Consider the following 6,449-nt stretch of genomic DNA (forward strand, 5'->3'; position numbering starts at 1 on the left):
GGAGGGGGAAGGGTATAGGGGATTTTTGGAGAGGAAACTAGGAAAGGGGATAGCCTAGTCATCTAGGGATGACTGAGACCATTTTTTGTGATTTTACTAAAGAAATAACACCGTTCTCTTCGTATAAACTTTATATCAGCAGGTGTTTTCACATTTTAATTCTATGTTACTGTTTCATTCTTACCACCTAGGATTCATAACATCGTCCAAACTGAGTTATTTGTTATTCCACTTTAAAATTCTTTAAAATGTAAATGAAGAAAACATCTAATAAAAAAGATAAAGGAATTATACTAATTAGAATATTCTTTGTACATATGTAATTCCATAAAAAGTTAATAAAATGATATCAATAAATTATTTCTGGGAAAAGGAAAAAAATACTGTCATAATAGCATCCCCTGTGAATCGTGAGCCTGCCATTGAGCTATCGCTTTTCATAATTACCTCACTCAGTCCTCACAGTGGCCCAGCGTGATAGGCGCTGTCTCACTATAAAGGAGAACGCTAAACTTGACTGGACCTTGGACTTTACATCAAGGCAGTCATTTAATTCTTTGATGGTCTTATCTGGCCTATTGGATATTACAAGATGTCAATGTCCTTCAGGGAGAGTGGAGTGCCCAGGGGAGCTGCCACTCAGTTGTACTTCCTGAAGTGCAGGGGTCATGGCAGGAAGGACATTCCCACAGGTGGAACACAGGACAGCAACTGTGGGTGAGAACAGTTGGGTTCCGGTGAGTGTACCAAGGAAGCTGAGGTTGAAACCAACACCATAACAAACATTTCCGAAAGCCTGGCCAGAAGTCGTCTGGGGACAAGTTGCTGCATGTATTAGGTGTAATGCTAAAGAATTTAGACATTGCTGTATAGAAAGTGACAAGAGGTAATTTAACAAGTTTAAGTTGTGTGTGTTGTTATAGAGATGTGTACATTCGGAAGCTGAAATACCCAACTATAGAAGGAACAACATTTCCCCCTCTGTTGGACCATTATTTTGTTCTTTAGTATAACCACTGTTGGTTTGGGTACAACATTTTTTTTTTTTTGGTTTTTCGAGACAGGGTACAACATTTTTAATGGATAAAAATATGGAGCTACTGTTTAACATGAATATAATTATAGCTGACCCTTTGCTTGGCAGTAACTCATTGGGGAAGATACTTCTGTGTGTCAGCAGGTAATTTGGAAGTTTCTGAGAGCTTCAGGCATGTCAAGGCTCCCATGGTTAAGGTATTTAAAATCTAGAAAAAATATTGATATTAATATAATATACATATATTTTTGTAACCCATCCAGTTATTTTTAATCTGAATTATTGAAAGTAGAGATTATGGATACATAAAAACATGCATATTAAAATTTAATGTGGCTGGGCGGTGGTGGCACACGCCTTTAATCCCAGCACTTGGGAGGCAGAGACAGGCGGATTTCTGAGTTCAAGGCCAGCCTGGTCTACAGAGTGAGTTCCAGGACAGCCAAGGCTATACAGAGAGACCCTGTCTCAAAAAACAAAACAAAAAAAAAACAAAAAAACTTAATGTATGCCTTAAAATTGCTCTTTAAAAAGTTTTTTTTTTTAATCAGGTTATGCTCTTCACGAAGATGCTTAGATTTTTTTTTTCCCTCTGTATATTCACCGGTATTCCATCTGATCAACAGGGATTTTTTTTTTTTTTAATTGAACAAGGTTGTAACAAGATCCTAGCTGTGGTGTGTCAGTCAGTTAGCCTACTTCAATCGAATTATTGTTTTGAATGCGTGATTCACTGTCTATTTAAAGTCCTAGAAGAAACAACTGGGGGAACAGACACTAAGGAAAAGAATTGTAATATATTTGGGACAGTGACTAAACATAAAATAAATCACACTGGGAAGAAAACTAGGAGTCCTGCTTTTTGTCGGTGGGTCTCAAATACCAGTGCAAAAAAAAAAAAAAAATACTTACATCGGCCAGAGAACTTTTAAAACCAGCCAATGTCTGAACTGCACATCTCAGTTTTTGTTCCGTTGGTCTGTGGTATGGCCTGAGTAGTAAGATATTAAAAAGCCCCAAGGGGGATTATTTTATGAGCTACAAATGAGAATTTGTTTTGGGGTATCCACTTTAAAGGTCCCAAATTCCACGTCTACATACTGGATAAAGATACCTGATAAGCTTCCATTCGTCCTTGAAATTTTCAGGAATGAACTCAGGCTTGGCAGAATTCTGGCAGGGCACATCTCACTAGGTTCAACCTCAGCACTTCATACGGATACTGTGAAGAAAGAGCTACCTGGATTGTTTTCCGGGGTTCAATTTCACTTCTGTGACTTGACCTACAAAGGTGAAAGAACCGGATGACTCAGGCTGAGTCAGCCATCATTCTAGATCCAGGCGAACCAAGCGGAGGCCCTGTAAGTCTCTGGCAAACGAATGGAATAAACAAACACACTTTCCAGAACACTCTCTGCAAGATGAAATCTACCAGTTAGAACAGGTCTGGCCTGGCTGGCATGCAGGGAAGGCAGGATTTCTACAATGCATTAAGCAAGTAATGAATGACCTCTTTCTAGTGGAGGACATTCTTCAGGTATCTCAAGGGTCTGAGCCCTGATTTCTCAGCCTCTTGCTCTTCCTCACTCCCTTCTTTTCTTCTCCTCACACTCCTCCTCCTGTCTGGTAACAACAAAGCCTTCAAACATAGTCCCTGTGATGTTGATACCGGAAGGAAAATCCTGTCATGTGGAGAAATGAGTGTCCCCTGCTGACTGGGACAGTGAGTCACCCCTTGCCTCAGACCTTAGGGTATTCTAATGTTCCATATCAACCTGCCTTTGCCAAGCAGCAGCTGACACCCTAAAGAGAACATCTGACCTTCAGAGATGAAAGCTGAGCTCTGAACACTGGTATCCCTGGTCTCACACACTCCTGAATGGAGGATGAAGGCTGCTAGGGCTGCCACTTTCCAGGCACGAGGAGCCACAAGCTGCTGATCTTTGGGTGGAGGGATGGGAAGACTTTGGGGCTGAGGGGAGGGGGTGAAGAGCCTGATTTACAGCATTGCTCTCATGTCTGTAATACTGCCATCATGGCTGATGTCAAGTTAGCAAAGCCTTCAGTGTGCTCACAACATTCCTGAAGGTTTACTAATCAGCTTTCACCAGCCTGTCCAGACTGGTTCTAGCAGACTCCTGGCTCTGCCTCATGAACAACTGGCCTTCTTAGTGATGCATGCCTATAGCCCCAGCACTAGGGAGCCTGAAGCAGGAGGATCACAAGTTCAAGGCTAGCCTGAGCTACATAGCAAAACTGTCTTCAAAAAGAAAATCTTGGTAGCATAATATATTTATTATTTAAGCTTATACCATTTTGTGGCTCAAAATTCAGTCTTGTAGAGCTGCAAATGTCAGCTTACACAGAGACCACAAGTTTCTCAACATCTACTTGCAAAGATGCTAAGGGTCTAATGAAAGAAGGACTCAGCTCTTAATACTTCTAGAGGTTTATTTCTAAGAATTGGAAACTAGGGACTGGAGATATGGCTCAGCAGTTAAAAGCACTGGCTGCTCTTCCAGAAGACCTGGGTTTGATTCCCAGCACCGGTATGGTAGCTCACAACTGTCTGTAATTTCAGTTCCAGGGGATCTGACACTCTCACACAGACACACAGGCAGGCAAAACACCAATGCACATAAAATAAAAATAAATCATTTAAAAACAAAAGAACTGAAAACTACTCTTTTTCGTGACGCCTCTCAGGCGCTCGGCTGTGTCAAGATGAAGCTGAACATCTCCTTCCCCGACACCGGCTGTCAGAAGCTCGTCGAGGTGGATGAGGAGCGTTAAGCTCTGCACCTTCTATGAGAAGCGCATGGCCACGGAAGTAGCCGCTAATGCTCTTGGTGAAGAGTGGAAGGGTTATGTGGTCCAGATCAGCGGTGGGAATGACAAGCAAGGTTTTCCCATGAAGCAAGGTGTTCTGACCCATGGCAGAGTGCGCCTGCTGTTGAGTAAGGGGCATTCCTGTTACAGACCAAGGAGAACTGGAGAGAGGAAGCACAAATCTGTTCGCGGATGCATTGTGGACGCTAATCTCAGTGTTCTCAACTTAGTTATTGTAAAGACAAGAGAGAAGGATATTCCTGGACTGACAGACACTACTGTGCCTCGTTGGTTGGGACCTAAAAGGGCTAGTAGAAGCCGAAAGCTTTTTAATCTCTCCAAAGAAGATGATGTCCGCCAATATGTTGTCAGGAAGCCCTTAAACAAAGAAGGTAAGAAGCCAGGACCAAAGCACCCAAGATTCAGCATCTTGTTAGTCCACGCGTCCTGCAACACAAACGCCGACGTATTGCTCTGAAGAAGCAACGCACTAAGAAGAACAAGGAGGAGGCTGCAGAATACGCTAAACTTTTGGCCAAGAGAATGAAGGAAGCCAAAGAAAAGCGCCAGGAACAGATTGCCAAGAGATGTAGGCTGTCCTCGCTGAGAGCTTCTACTTCTAAGTCTGAGTCCAGTCAAAAATGAGTCTTTAAGAGCAACAAATAAATAATGACCTTGAATCTTTAAAAAAAAAAAAAAGAATTGAAAACTAAGTGAAATACTGACTTAGGGCTAAGACCATGGAATAAACTGGAAAAAAAAAAAAAGAGTTCTTTAATTACTGAATGAACTCTGTCATGCTTGACACCCCTGCCCCCACCACCACCTCTTTTCTCATCACATCTGAAGGCCTGTTAGGAGTGAGTAACTATTCCACATCAAATTTATTTGAGCCAAATATGAATTGTAAATTCTCTAGAAGAAATTAGTTCTCTATTTGATGTTAGGAAATCCTATGTTTTTCAAATGGATGTCCTACAGAATAAAAGAGACCTGGGTTCTCTTTAAAAAAGAATCATCAACTCTCCCCCTCTAAAAAATATCATTTTCTTTAAAAAAAAAAATACAAAATATTATAAGAATGTGCTCTCATTTTAATCCCAGGATGTGGAGGCTGCTTCGGACTGTCTGCAGCAGCTGACTATGATTTGCCTCATGCTCTAGCAGAGGCGTGGTTTTGCCAGCTGCAGATAGTTTCAAAGACTGTGTGACATTTGGCGTTCTGGGAACTTTTTAGACTGGGGTCAGTGATTGTTGGTCTTTCAGGGGCAGGAGGGTTGGTTGCTATTTGTTAGTAGTCATACTCAAAGAAGGAACAAGAGAAAAGAAATTAAATTCAGGGATTCATTCTCTCTCCCTCTCTCTCTCTCCCTCTCTCCCTCTCTCTAGCTCTTGCTTGCTCTCCCTCTTCTCCTTCTTCCTCTTTCTCTCCCCCTTCAATCCTTTCTCTCTTATCTGGTGATAGGGAGTAAAACTGGGTGAGGAAGGGTAGGGAAAAAAGAACCCACAAAATAACCAAGACCAGCTACAATGTTTCAAGAGTATGTAGTCGCTGGGGTAAAATTATGCTCAGAGAATGTTTGTATCCTATTTTGATGGCTCCCCATTCTTCAGACATGAAGAATAAGTAAATGTTTGAAAAACTTGACTGGGGGGAGGGTTCATAGTAGCCAGGCCCTATACAATTTGAGCAAAAATAAATTCACATTGACAACTGCACAGCCAGGAGTAAATTATTCTTAATTAAGTAACACATTGGGTCTTTCCAAAGATAAAAAAAACAGTGATGGGTCAAAGAAGTGTGTTGCTTTAGATTGTCTGTGGCTATTAATAAAACAGTCTCTTTGCAGGAAGTGAATATAGACAACTCACAAAAGCAGGAAAGCTGCCCAGGAACCCGCTGGTAAATGCCTGGTCTCAGTTCATGGAACTGTCCTGCCGGAGTGTGAGAAGGTGTCACCGAGCCAAAGTCCAAGAATGAAGTGTTCTTCCTGCTTCAGGCAGCATGTGCTTTTACCTATGGAAGCTGGTCTAGAGAGTGAAAACTGGAACTCTCTATACCAACCCCTTTATCACAAATACGGAAACCAAAGCCAAAGCTGGAGATGCTGGCCATGTAGTATTTTCAGAATCCATTTTCCCTTCTGGTAACAGCCTCTCCTATGGACTGTCACTTGAGGCCTTGTTCCTGGCTTCAGGTCTTCTTGATCTGAGCAGGGCTGCTATCTCCTCAGGCCCAGGCTTGGTGGTTCCCATGTTCAGGTGTGGACAGATGGGTATACCAGAACATTGCAGAGATGGGCAGGTGGGAGGTAGAACCCATAGCCATTTACAAAGGAAAAAAAAATCATTGTACAGTTACACTACTAATACCAAAGCTGGAATCTAGCTACCTTTCACACCAGTGCACAAAACATACCCAAGTTTAAAAATTGTTTTTACTTATGTAAAAGGTGATTGTAGATGACTTCATAGCATTACTAAGTCAGTCTGGCTGAGGGTCTGTGGACTTTTCTGCTTGGCCATTAAGTACCTGGAATATAGCCGGGCATGGTGGTGCACGCCTTTAATCCCAGCACTCGGG

General features: G+C 42.1%; 1 pseudogene; it reads left to right on the top strand.

Annotated features, from left to right (window-relative positions):
• Positions 1–3,760: 3,760 nt before the first annotated feature.
• On the top strand, positions 3,761–4,564 carry LOC110308364 (annotated as a pseudogene).
• The last annotated feature ends 1,885 nt before the right edge of the window (positions 4,565–6,449 follow it).

Source organism: Mus caroli, chromosome 13 (genome assembly GCF_900094665.2).
Source record: "Mus caroli chromosome 13, CAROLI_EIJ_v1.1, whole genome shotgun sequence".
Taxonomy (NCBI): domain Eukaryota; kingdom Metazoa; phylum Chordata; class Mammalia; order Rodentia; family Muridae; genus Mus; species Mus caroli.